This window comes from Marmota monax, unplaced genomic scaffold (genome assembly GCF_021218885.2).
Source record: "Marmota monax isolate L192 unplaced genomic scaffold, Marmota_monax_Labrador192_F-V1.1 WCK01_AAM20220418_F8-fsc00007, whole genome shotgun sequence".
NCBI lineage: Eukaryota > Metazoa > Chordata > Mammalia > Rodentia > Sciuridae > Marmota > Marmota monax.
This window is the reverse complement of record NW_026692781.1, coordinates 6158395-6171214: the sequence shown is the minus strand read 5'-3', so window position 1 is coordinate 6171214 and position 12820 is coordinate 6158395. Positions and strand designations below refer to the sequence as shown.

The 12820-nt window shown below is 32.9% G+C and overlaps 1 protein-coding gene across 3 annotated transcripts in view; it reads left to right on the top strand.

Moving 5' to 3' along the window:
• Tlk1 (tousled like kinase 1) overlaps positions 1–12820 on the top strand; it is a 140258-nt gene that overhangs the window by 15384 nt on the left and 112054 nt on the right. Inside the window, exon 1 of one of the 3 annotated variants that reach the window (XM_058580175.1) lies at positions 1324–1420. The exons of the other annotated variants lie outside the window; for them this stretch is intronic. The gene's annotated coding sequence lies outside the window, so the exon portion shown is untranslated. Of the gene's footprint in view, positions 1–1323; positions 1421–12820 lie in introns of those variants that run through there. 3 annotated transcript variants of the gene reach the window in all.

Below are 12820 nucleotides of genomic sequence, written 5' to 3'. Positions count from 1 at the left end.
CAAATTTTATTGGCCTTCTGGATATCTTGTGAGTTGCCTGTTCAAATATTTTGCTCAAAGTCCTGTGTGCTGTTTGTCTTTTGAAAATATACTTGAAGGAGGGCTGGGGTTGTAGCTCAGTGGCAGAGCACTTGCCTAGCATGTGTGAGGCACTGAGTTTGATTCTCAGCGCTGCATACAAATAAATAAAATAAAGGTCCATCAGCAACTAAAAAACTATTTAAAAAAATATATACTTGAAGGAAACTCCAGGTTGTGGTAGTGCCTATCTGTAATCCCAGCATTTCAGGAGATTGAGGCAGGAGAATCACTCCAGGTTGTGGTAGTGCCTATCTGTAATCCCAGCATTTCAGGAGATTGAGGCAGGAGAATCACAAGTTCAAAGTCAGCTGTGGCAACTTACTGAGGCCCTGAGCAACTTAGTGAGACCCTGTCTCAAAACTTCAGAAAAGTGGGGGAGAGGGGTCTGTAATGTAGCTCAGTGGTAAAGCATCTCTTGATTCAATCCCTGCTACAAAAAAATTATATATACATATATAATATATATTATATGTAATAAATCTAACATAAAATTATATGTATTACATATACATATATATCTGTAAAATTATGTGTGTATATATTTGAAGGAATTCTTGTATTTTGGATAAGAACTCTGTTTTTTATTAAAGCATTTCCTCCTATTCTTTGGCCTACTTTATGGTGTTTAAGAAGACATCTCAAATTCATAAAAAAGTATTCTTTTCTTTTTTATTTTTTTAATATGGGCATTTACAGCTATAAATTTCCTTTTGGGCATTGATTTAATTCATTCCACAAGTTGTTGTATGTTTTTTTTGTTGTTTTTAATTCATCTCAAGTATTTTCTCATTTTCCTTTGAGTTTTTTGAACCCATTGGTTATTTAGGAATATATTAATTTTCACATTTTTGTGAATTTCCCAGATTTCTTCCATTTCTAATTTAATTTCATTATAGTTGGAAAATATCCTTTGTATGCTTTCAGTCTTTTCCAATTTCTTGATGTTTGTAGAATATGTATTGTCTATCCTGTACAATATTCCATGTGTGCTTTAGAAGAATGTGTATAGTGTTGAGTGGAATATTCAGTTAGGTCTACTGTAGTTGATTTATGGTATTTAGAACTTATATTTCTTTGTTGATCTTCTACTAGTTCTATTCATTATTTAAAGCTGGGTATTGATAATAATAAATACAGCTCCAGCTTTTATTTATTTACTTGGAACCAAGGATTGAACCCAAGGATGCTTAACCACCGAGTCAAATCCTTTTATTAATTTTTTTTCTTTTTATTTTGAGACAGGGTGACTTTAAGTTATTTAGGACCTCACTGAGTTGCTGAGACTGGCTTTGAATTTGGACTCCTCCTGCCTCAGCCTCCCAAGCTGCTGGGATTTCAGGTGCCTGGCCCAAACTATTATTATTGAATTTTCTGTTTCCCCCTTTAATTCTGCCAGTTTTGCTTCATATTATTTTGGGGCTCTGTTATAAGGTGCATATATGTTTATAATTGTTACATTTTCTTGATAGGTTGACCCTTTGTTGTAAAATGTTCTTCTAAAAATGTTACAATTTTTGTTATAGTTTTTTTTTGATATTAGTATATGCACTCCAGCTCTTTATGGTGGCTATTTGCATGGCTTATCTTTTGCCATTCATTTACTTTCTTCCTGTTTATATTTTTTGAGTCTAAAGTATGTTCTGTATATAGAATTTAGGTCTTATTCTTTTAAAATCCAGTCTGTTAATCCATTCACATTTAGTGTTATGCTATGGTTGGATTTATGTTGCCCATTTTGCTTTTTGTTTTCTGTATGTCTCATTTTTTTTTTGTCCTTTTCCTCATTTACAAGTTTCTTTCACATTAAGTGCAGCTTCCTACTGTAAGATTTAAATTCTTCCACTGATTTGTACATTATTTTATCAATTATTTGCTTAGTGTATTGCATTAGTGTTTAATATACATTATAGTTTATCAGGATTAAGTCAGCTATGCTAACTTAGTCCAATTATATATAGGAACTTTAATCCTATATAGCTCTTGTCAATCCCGCTCTTTTTAGTTACACATATTGCTGTGTGCTACAAACCTCAAAATACATGGTTAGAATTTTTCATATAATTATGTCTTTTAAAGAAACTGAGATAAGCTGGGTGTGGTGGCATACACCTGTAATCCCAGCGGCTCAAGAGGCTGAGGCAGGAGGATTTTGAGTTCAGAGCCAGCCTCAGCAATTTAGTGAGGCCCTAAGCAACTCAGTGAAACCCTGTGTCTAAATAAAATACAAAAAAGGGCTAGGGATGTGACTCAGTGGTTGAGTTTCCCTGAGTTCAATCCTCGGTATGCAAAAAAAAAAAAAAAAAAAAAAAAAAGAAAGAAAGAAACTGAAATAAAGAAGGAAAGCACATATTTATAGTTAGTTTCCTTTTTATTTAACATTTTTGTTTCTCTTTATTTCTTCTTATAGATTCAGTTTGCCATTTGGTGTCTTTTCATTACTTCAATGAAATTTTTCTTTACCTGCCTCCTTTATGCTATTATTGTCAAATATATAACAAAAATATGTCAAATATATATGTTATGGACTTAACATTTATAATCATGTACATGCAATATATACATTTGTTATTTAAATCAATTAAGAAAGGGGAATATGCAATTACACTTATGTGATTATTTTTACATGCACTCATGTTTTTTTCATGTAGATTGAATTACTCTCTGGGGTAGCCAGACTGATTCTGAGTCTTTGCCTGCTTTAGTCTGCAGTTCAGCCTTTTTAGAGAATTTTAAATTTCATATATTGTTTGTTTCATCTCCAAAATTTTCATTTTGAAGATAATTTTTATCTTTTCATTAATATTCTTTATTTGATGAGACATTGTCTTCATACTTTCCTTTAATTTTTAAACATGGTTTCTTTTTAAATTCTTTGAATACATTTATTATAACTGCTTTGTACTCTGCTGAATTCAGCATCTGGGGCCCTCTCAGAAACAGATTCTTTTGCCTGCATTCCCTCCCTCCCCCCATGTTTAGCTGAACACTTTTCTGTTTTTTCCAGTGTTTCACAATGCTTTGTTGAAAACCGAACACTGCAGATGATAAGATTATAGTAACTGCATGTGGATTCCTCACCCCCAGGAATTGTTGCTGTTTACTTACTTATTTGTTTAGTGACTTACGTGGAGTAGTTCAGTGAAGTCTATCTTCCCCACAGTGTGCAGCCTGTGTTGTTGCCTCTTAGAGGATACTATTTTGGACATGTGCATGATCTTCTTGACCATAAGGATTGTTGTTTTGGTCCTGCTTTCTTTATCATTTCTTTTCTTGATGTCTCCACTAAGTTTTTGACTGGTTTACTGTTGTCATCTTCCACTAATTGCTCTGTTATTATCAAAATCCTGGAGTTAAATTGCTCCACAGTCTGATCAGATTAAAGTCAGGCCTCTTGGCAGAAGCTAATTGTTGTCAAGCTTTAAACTTGTGCTTACCCCAGGGAGGGTTCTTATTACCTTTCTCTTTTGCGCATTCTCTCTGTTAAACTTGAGCTGTTCTGCACCTTTGCTTTTTGCCACACTATCATTGGAACTGCTAGCTTCCTTTTAGTTGTTTACTGTTTAAGATCTTCATAGTTTTTGACAATGCTCTTAGGAATGAACTTTCCTAGTCTGTTTCAGACAAAGGGTTCTATAGATGGTATTGCAAAACTTTGTATGCATTACCACTCAATCTGTAAGCTGGCCGTCACTTCTGAAGTTCTACCTACCATTGCTTTAGGAATGGGGCACCTAAATGAGAGTGGTAGCCTCTGTTCTTCTCAGCTTCCTTCTCCACATGAAGAGCCAGTGACTTCCAAGTGAGTGATTGGCATAAAGTGTTTTTGTCCTACTCTACCTAGGGTAGAGCTTCTGTCTTACAAGTGAGAGTTGGATTGGGAGAAGGGAGTTCTTCTCATCCTTGCTTGCTTGGAACACAATTTTGCAACATGAGGCTAGGGTTTCAGGGCAGGGTTGTGAGAGATGCCAGCAGCTTTCTCTGCCTAGTAGTAGTCCTAGACTGAGAGCTGAGGAGCTGGCATGCACCTGCCTGGTATGATAGTTCCACCACATTGAGTTGAGAGGGTAGGAATGGAAGTTGGTTGTGGTTCATGTGTCACAGATGCTTGCTCTTCTTACCATATTGAATAGATGATTTAAATAAAATAATAATTTTTGCTAGTTACATGATTATCTCAGTGGAGAGATGGATTTATAGAGCTCCTCATATTACTATTTCTGAAGTCCCATTCTTATATATAATATCTTCAGAAATGTTGTCATTATGTTATGTTTTTCCATGTTCTTTCTGAAACTGTTTTCTTCCGTATGGTGTGAAGTAGGAGTAGGTTTTATTTCTGCATGATTATCCTGTTGGACCAGCACCATTTACTGAAAAGCTTTGTCCCCCTACTGTTTTGTTAGTGCTGCCTGTTTTATAGATCAAGTATCTGTACACTGTTCTGTTTCTGTGCTCTTATGTCTATATCATTTATCTGTTCTGCTAGTACCATTTGTCTTAATTATTATATCTTCTTAATAAACTTGATAGGCAGTAACCTTATGGGCAGTAAAAGAATTCTTCCTCCTTCTAGGGAGGCAGAATTCTAAAGATGTTCCCCCAAAGTTTCTGTCCCTTGTTTATTCAATTACGTATTAATCTAGATATTGCTGTGTAGGGATTTGCAGATTTAATTAAGGTTACTGATTAACAGACCTTGAAATCGTGAGATTATCTTTATTGAAGCTGAAGAGGGAAGCAGAAGAGAGATGCAACAGAAGGAAAGGTCAGAGAGAGATTGCTTCAAGATTTTGAACTACCATTGCTAGCTTTGAACTGAAGCCATGAGCCAGGGAATGGAGGTAGCTTCTAGAAGTTGAGACCAACCACCTCTGAGAGAAAGGAAATGGGGATTTCAGTCCTGTAGCTGCTTGGAATTTAATTTTGCCAACCTCCTGAATGAACCTGGAAAACATACTCTTCCCTGTGGCATTTTTATAGGAACAGTCTGACAGACATTTTGATTTTATCCTTTTGAAATTCTGAGCAGGGAATTAGTTGAGAGCCATACTTTTCTGAGATTTCTGACTCACAGAAACTGGAGATAATAAATGGGTATTTTTTAATCTGCTAAGTTTGTAGTAATTTGTTAAGACAGCAATAAAAAATACTTTATTGATTTTCTTCAGGATTGCCTTGGTTATTTTGACTCTTGAAAGTTCTATAAAAAGCAACCTATTAGTGGTTTGATTGAGATTATATTGAATCTATAGATCATGTCTTTATAATAAAGTTTCATGCCATATAGATAATATATTCCACTCATCATTTCAGTAATTTATAGGTCCTTTGTATCGATCTTATATAATTATTGTTATATTTATCGGTGGTTAATGTTTTTTAATGTGGTTATAAACTCTCTCTTTTATCTTTTGATTTGTTGCTGATATGTAGAAACAGATGTTTTTTATATATTGACTTGGTAACAAGCAATCTTGCTTATAATTCTGTTAATTTATCTCAGATTCTTTTGTATTTTCTCTGAATATATTACCTATGGATAGTAATGGTTTCATCTTTTCAATCCTACTATTATTTATTTATTTTTCTAGCCTTATTATAACAACTCTGACTTGGTACAGTGGTGATAAGAGTGGTTAGAGTGGAAATCTTATTTGGTTTTTAATTTTAGACATGAGAGAAAATCTTGAAATATTTTACAATCTAGTATATAGGCATTTGGGTCTATACCTTCTCAGATAAAGGGAATTCTTTGCTATTCCTAGTTACTGGGTTTTCTTTTTAATTTGTTTATTTAAATTATGTGTGGATGTTGAATTATTAAATGCTTGTTCTGTATCTATTTCAGGGAATTATATAACTTTTATCCAGATTTTAAAAAATATGGTGGATTATATTATTGCTCTGTAAGTTTTAAAACCAACCTTGCATTCCTAGACTAATCCAAACCTTGTGTGAGCTGTACAGATTTGCTATACAAATTGCTGATTTTCTTTGCTTTTCTTTTTTGTTTTGGAGGGGAGGTTTACCAGGGAATTAACTCGGGTTCACTTGACCACTGCTTGTCTTTTGTTTAGTACTTTTGCACCTGCATTTTCGAATTAGTTTTATTTCTTCATTTTTTATTATTGAGATTTTTTTCAATAATATGTATTTTATTTTTTATTTTGAGTATTACTGAGTTGCCCAGGCTAGCCTCCAACTTGGGATCATCCTGCCTTAGCCTGTTGAGTTAGCTGTGATCAGAGTGACTTTCCTTTCTTATAACGTCCTTGTTAGGTTTTGTATCAAGATAACAGCTTCATAAAACCAAGTTGGGAAGTACTTTTGCTTTTGTCATTATCTCCAAGAATTTATATAAGAAGATTGTTATATTTTCTTTGAAATTTGAGAATTTACTGGTCAATCCATTTAGGCCTGGATTTTTCTTTATGGAAAAGTTTTAAGTAATAGGTTTGATTTCCATAATGTCTTAGGATTCTTCAGGGTTTCAATTTTCATAACAGTTTTGGTAAATTGTAATTTTTAAGAATTTCTCCATTTTTTTCTTTTTTGGTGGTGCTTGGCCTAGAAAACAGAGCCTTTCACATGCAGAACAAATGCCCTACCACTGAGCTATACCCTAGGCCCTCTCTATTTTTCCTAAAAGTTTCAAATGTGTCTGCATAAGACTATAATAGTTCTTTGTAATCTTTCTAATGTCTATAGGATCTGTAGTGATTTTTTTTTTTTTTTTTTTATTCCAGGTAGTTGCCGTCTATATCACATTGCTTTTTCCTTGAGTAGTTTTATCTGTTTATTAGGCATTTTGTTTTTCATATGGGGATTGAACCAAGGGGCACTTAACCATCGAGCCATATCCTCAGCCCTTTTTAAATTTTTTATTTATAGGCAAGGTCTCACTAAGTTGCTGAGACTAGCTTTGAACTTGAAATCCTTCTGCCTCAGCCTTCCACCGTGCCCAGATAACAGGGCCTTTTTGAGAAATTGGTTTTTAGGTATGTTCATTCTTTCTCCTTTGTATTCTACTTAATTGATTTTTGTTTATTTTTATTATTCTCCTTTATTAACTTTGGGTTTCATTTGCTATTCTTTTATAGACTTTGAGACAAATGCTTAATTCTTATTTTCAGCCTGTTTGCCCCTCCAATATATGTATTTGAGGTAATAAAGTTCTCAAAGCATGGGTCTGATGTCCTACCTCCGTTTTTTTTTTTGCTGTTTTAGAAATTGAAGTGAAATTTACATAACATACAATTAACTATTTTAAAGTTATGATTAAGTGGCTTTCTGTAAGTTTTGATTTGTGTGTATCCATGTATGTATGTATATATCATTTGTATTTGATTTAGTTCAAAACATTCTTAATTTTCATGATTTGATCTTTGATTCATGGGTTATTTAGAAGTATATTGCTTAATTTTTAAACATGTGAGCTGTCTAGATTTTTAATTTCATTTTACTGTAGTAAGAATCAAATCTTTAATATTTTTAGTTCTTTGAAATTCGAGATTTATGACTTGGGGTAAGTATTCCTTGTCTAGAACAACAATGACAGCAGGTTTTGTAGGCTTTAGTTGTGAGATGTATGTTTGTCAGTTATGTCCAGTTTCTTTTTCAAATCCTATTTAATGAAAGATTTACTAAAATGTTTCCAATTATCATGTATAGTTTGTTTTATATTTTAAATGTTATTTATGCTGACAAATTTTTGTATGTGCTTGGTAAACCTTTTACTATCATGAGGTTTATCTTAGTAATCTCTTTAGCATCTCTTTACCTTTAGTAATATATTTTGCCTGATAGTACTCTTCATCTTGTGTACATGTTCATTTGGTGTGTGCATGATAAATTCTTTTCCATTCTTTAAACTACAATTTATGTTTTAGCTCTCTTGAAAGTAGCATATATTATTATTATTTTAAAATATAGCCTGTCCATGTTTGTCCTTTAAGTGGAACATTGAGTACATTTATGTTTAATAAACGTACTGATAAATTTGAGTTTAAATTGGTATTCCTAATAAATGTTTTTTTTTTTTAATATTTTGGTTCGTTTGAACTTTATTCTCTACATTCTTTTGGATTGTTATTATTTTTCATTCCCCAAAACCCATCCATACAATTGGATTAATAGTTACATTGTCTTTTGTTATTTTTTCAATGTTTATTCTGGAGATTACAATAGGACTCCTTGACATGTAAAAGTGTTATGTAAGTAGTAGTTTTCCTTCTTCCTGATGAATGTATCAACTTTAGAAGACGTTAATTGTATATTTCACTCTCTAGAATTATGTGCTGTTACTAAATAATTCAATTACGTATTATAACCCACTTACAAAATACTATCATTAGTGTTTGATATGTTTAAATTTTTCTATAAATTTACCTTTCTCTCTGTCTCTCTCTCTCTCTCTCTTTTTTTTGGTAGTTGTAGATGGACAGAATGCCTTCATTTTATTTGTTTATTTTTATGTGGTGCTGAGGGTTGAACCCAGTGCCTCATGCATGAAGGACAAGTGCTCTACCTCTGAGCTACAGCCCCAGTTCTTATCTTTCTCTTTTAGCTCTTCATTCTTTAGTGCATCTTTGGGCTTCTAGGTGTTTTTTTTTTTTTTTTTTTTTTTTTTACTTATCTGAGAAATTCTGCCTCTTTGTTGTTGTTGTTCTGATAATGTCCTGTTTTACATCTATATTTTTCAAGAGTGGTTTTGTTTGGCTTGACATAGAATTCTAGGTAGGCAGTTATTTTTATTAACATGTTATATACTGCCCCATTGAAACCTAGTTTTCATTATCTCTTTGGAAGTCAGTTACCAGCCTTATTTTTCCTTTGTGATCTTGCTTATGACTTTGGGGGGGTGGGTATTTTTTTATTTTCATCAGTTTTACTGAAATGTCTAGATGTGATTGTCTTTCATTTGTTCTATGGGTATTCCAGAACTTATATCTGTGACTTGGGCTTGCACTTGTCAGTGACACTAGAGGCTGTGACTATAGTTAACATTTAAAAGTTAAGTTTAGTTTCTTACATTTTAAGATCTCAGTAGCCACGACTTGCTATTGGATATTGTATTGGAAGATGGAGGACATTTGCATCATTGCAGAAAGTTATATTGGACAGCACTAGTGAGGGCTTTCATCAATTTTTGATAATTCTCAGACCATATTTCTTCAGAAAGTATTCTTAACTTGTCATTGTTTTTTCTATACTCCAGTTATTTATGTATTAGACCTTCTTACATGTGCCTTATCTTTTCTACTTTCTCCTCTACATTTCCCATCTTTTTATTTGTGTACATTTTAAAAGATATTTTTCTGACCAACTCTCCAGTTTATTCTTTCTTAAGCTGATTCTGATATACTGTCAAATTCATCCATTGAGCTCATCATTTAGGTTCTTTTACTTTTTAATTCTAGAATTAAACTTGGTTCTCTTACTTTCAGAGTCACTGGTAAAGTTTCAATCTTAATATTCAATCAGTTTTTTGGAAGTCTGTATTTGTATCACCTAGAGTTTTTTGGGTTTTGTCCCATATTTCATTTGCTTTTCAGTCACGTGTTATTTTCTTAGATTTCTGGCTAATTTTTGCTGGGTATGGGACATTGTATAGGAAAACTATAGAAATAATTTGAGGCCTATAATGGTGGTAATCTTCTGTGAGAGAATTTACATTTAATTTTGGCAGAATATAGGTATTATAAATCTCAGATTGTTTTAATTTATTGTTAAGGATTGAGATGTTTGGAAGTTGAGCCTAATTCTCTTCACTGTTGCTCTGATTTTGGAATCTCAACCCAGTTTCGGGGAGACTGGATTTCATTTTTTATCTGATTAGGCCAGTGAGGCTGTCATGTGTTTTACTGAGCTTCTCAGCCTCACAGTCACTAGTTCTTGAACCAGAAGATAGATAGGGGAAGAGAAAGCTTGTATACCAGATTCACCTTTCTGAAGTGTTCTTCTTTTTCTGAATTTTGTTCCCAAGATTCTTCACTGCAGACTTCTTTTGAATTTAGTCCAGTTTTTCAGATTTCCTCAGCCAGAAGGTTGGTCTTATTTACCTGAACCACTGGAAGTAGATAGAAATTTATTGTTTGCTTTTTTAAAAAATACTTTAATTGGTTTCAAAAATTGGGTGGATTTGAATTTTCTCCTTTCCCAGCTCCCTTCTTTTTTCACTCCCTCTTTAACTTTCTTTTGTTTAAATTGTAAGTTGGTTATGTACAGAACTTGAATATGGTCAATTTGTATAACAGCCATCTAGAGTTGTAGGTTTAATTTCAAGCACAGATATCTTTCCCTTTGATGTCTTCAAGATTTCTGAAGTTTGTAAAGTCATTCTCTGGCAACCAATTCATACCAGTGATAAGTTATATTTGTGTTCAAGTAAATTCAGACCTCCCTCCCACTGTGTGTGTGTTTGTGTGTTTATTTATTTTAAACAACTGTTTGTTTTTTCCTTTAAGAAATAGTTATAATGAAACTGATACAATGAGCCTGGCATGGATAATGAGTCATGATGTTTAAAATTGTCATTTATAAAAATTTATAACTTCATGTTTATATGTATTTGGCTAGAATAACTTAATGCAAAACTATGCTTTAATGATAGGAAGAGGGGCTGAGATTGTAGCTTAGTGGTAACACTTGCCTAGCACATGTGAGGCACTGGGGTTGATTCTTAGCACCACATAAAAATAAATAAATAAAGGTGTTGTGTCCAACTATAGCTAAGACAAATTTTTTTTTTTTTTAAATAAAATAAAGGTGTCCATCTACAACTAAAACTATTTTTTAAAATTATAGGAAGAACCTTGTAGCTTTCTTGGTTTGGGGAATATTTTCATACATTGTAGTTATTGGTTAATTTTTTGTTATCTGGTTCTGGGGTTTGAACCCAGGGCCTTATGTATGATAGTTAAGTGCTCTATCACTGAGTTACCTCCAGCCCCAAGCTAAATTTGTTAATCATCAAAGATAGTGATAGTAAATGTATAAATTTAGTTATATGGTATCTTGGGTTACTTTTTTGTTTTCTACTATGTGAAAGTATGACATATTGAGTAAGTTAGCACACAATCCTTCCACTTAAATACAGTTTTCTGATTCTAAAAAAGCTGTTTTGTAGTGAGTTACAATCACAGTGGAGTTGTGCTTTTTCAGAAGTTAATTTCGTAGTCAGTATTTGTAACTTTCTTTAATAATTTAATAGCTGGGATCTACTTTGTTAATGGACACATGTACTAGTCCTTCAATGTTGACTATTTTTTCAGCTCTTTGCTTTTAGTTATTTCCATGTAGGTTAACAAAATGCATCACACATCTTTGCCACTTTGTTTCTTTAAATTACTGGTATTTGAGCAGTAGTTTAATATAAAAACTGTCAGCTTTACAAACAGTACAGTGTAATACCGTATATGCCTTTGAAAAATTTTATGCCTCACACATTGTTGTTATTGTTTTAATTTGTTGGTCAAGGTTTTTAGTCAAAAAATATGGATGTCTTCATGGCTGTTAACTGTATCACGAGTTGTACACAGTTATAGTACTAGTAGGACCACACACATGATGCAGTTGAATGGAAACATTGCTGCTCTAGTGGTAGTGTTTTTAAGAAGTGCTTTGGTTTGTTAAGTAGGTATGATAGTCTAGGTTATTTTTACATGTTTTTTATTTCTAAGAGACTAAACAGTGTTTGTTAATCTTTCCTATTTGTGGTGTATGGTGTTTTTTGTTTTGCTTTTTTTTTTGGTACTGGTATTTAACCCAGGGACACTTAACCACTGAGCCACATCCCAGCCATTTTTTATTTCTTATTTTGAGCAGGGTCTTACTGAATTGCTCAGGACTTCACCTAAGTTGCTGAGTCTGGCTTTGAACTTGAGATTTTATTGCCTCAGCCTCCTAAGCCGTAGGGGTTACAGGTATGCACCACCATGCCCAGCCTATTTGTAATGTGTTTTAAGAATTTTTCAAAACTTCTAAAATTTGCTCAAGGAATTGCTTCATCATAAAATTATCTAGATCTGGTTTGTTTTGTTTTTTAAGGAGGAAGAAAAGTAGAAACTGAGATTTCATTGTGGACGCAGTTACTATGGGCCTATTATTACTACTTGTTTGCTCCCAGTGCTTACTTTCACTATAACACTAACTACAAGGAGTGCAGTAATTTGTATGTTAGGATTACTTGCATTTGTTTAGACTATCTAGTTTTCTTTTCTACACTGAGACAAAATGGGATTTTTTGGAGGGGGTAAATTATATTATCTTAACCCCAAAATACTGTCTTCTGAAATTTTGGAGGCTTGAAATAGATACTTTCAAATGAGTGTTCCAGGCTATCTGATAGTCTCTTTAACAGGATCAATTCATAGTAGTATCTGCTTTCTACTTACTAGGATCAAGATAAATATATAAAATATGTTGTTTTAAGTATCTTAATATCCAGCAATTATTCTCTTTTAAATTTTGTGTTAATAAGTTAACTGGCTTAAACAAAGGTGAGTGGCTAGTTAGAACATTGTCAAAACTTCTGATTTTAGTAGACATGGTAGTTACCTTCTAACATGATGAATTACAATTCCTATTTCTACCCACTTTAAAACCTTGCTTTAAAAAAAATCTTTTAAGAAATTGTTAAGATAAAAGTGATGCACACTATAAATTATCATTAGCTTTGAGCAATTTTACACACACACTTTTTTTTTTTAAGGGCTTGGAACAGAACCCAGGTTTTCAT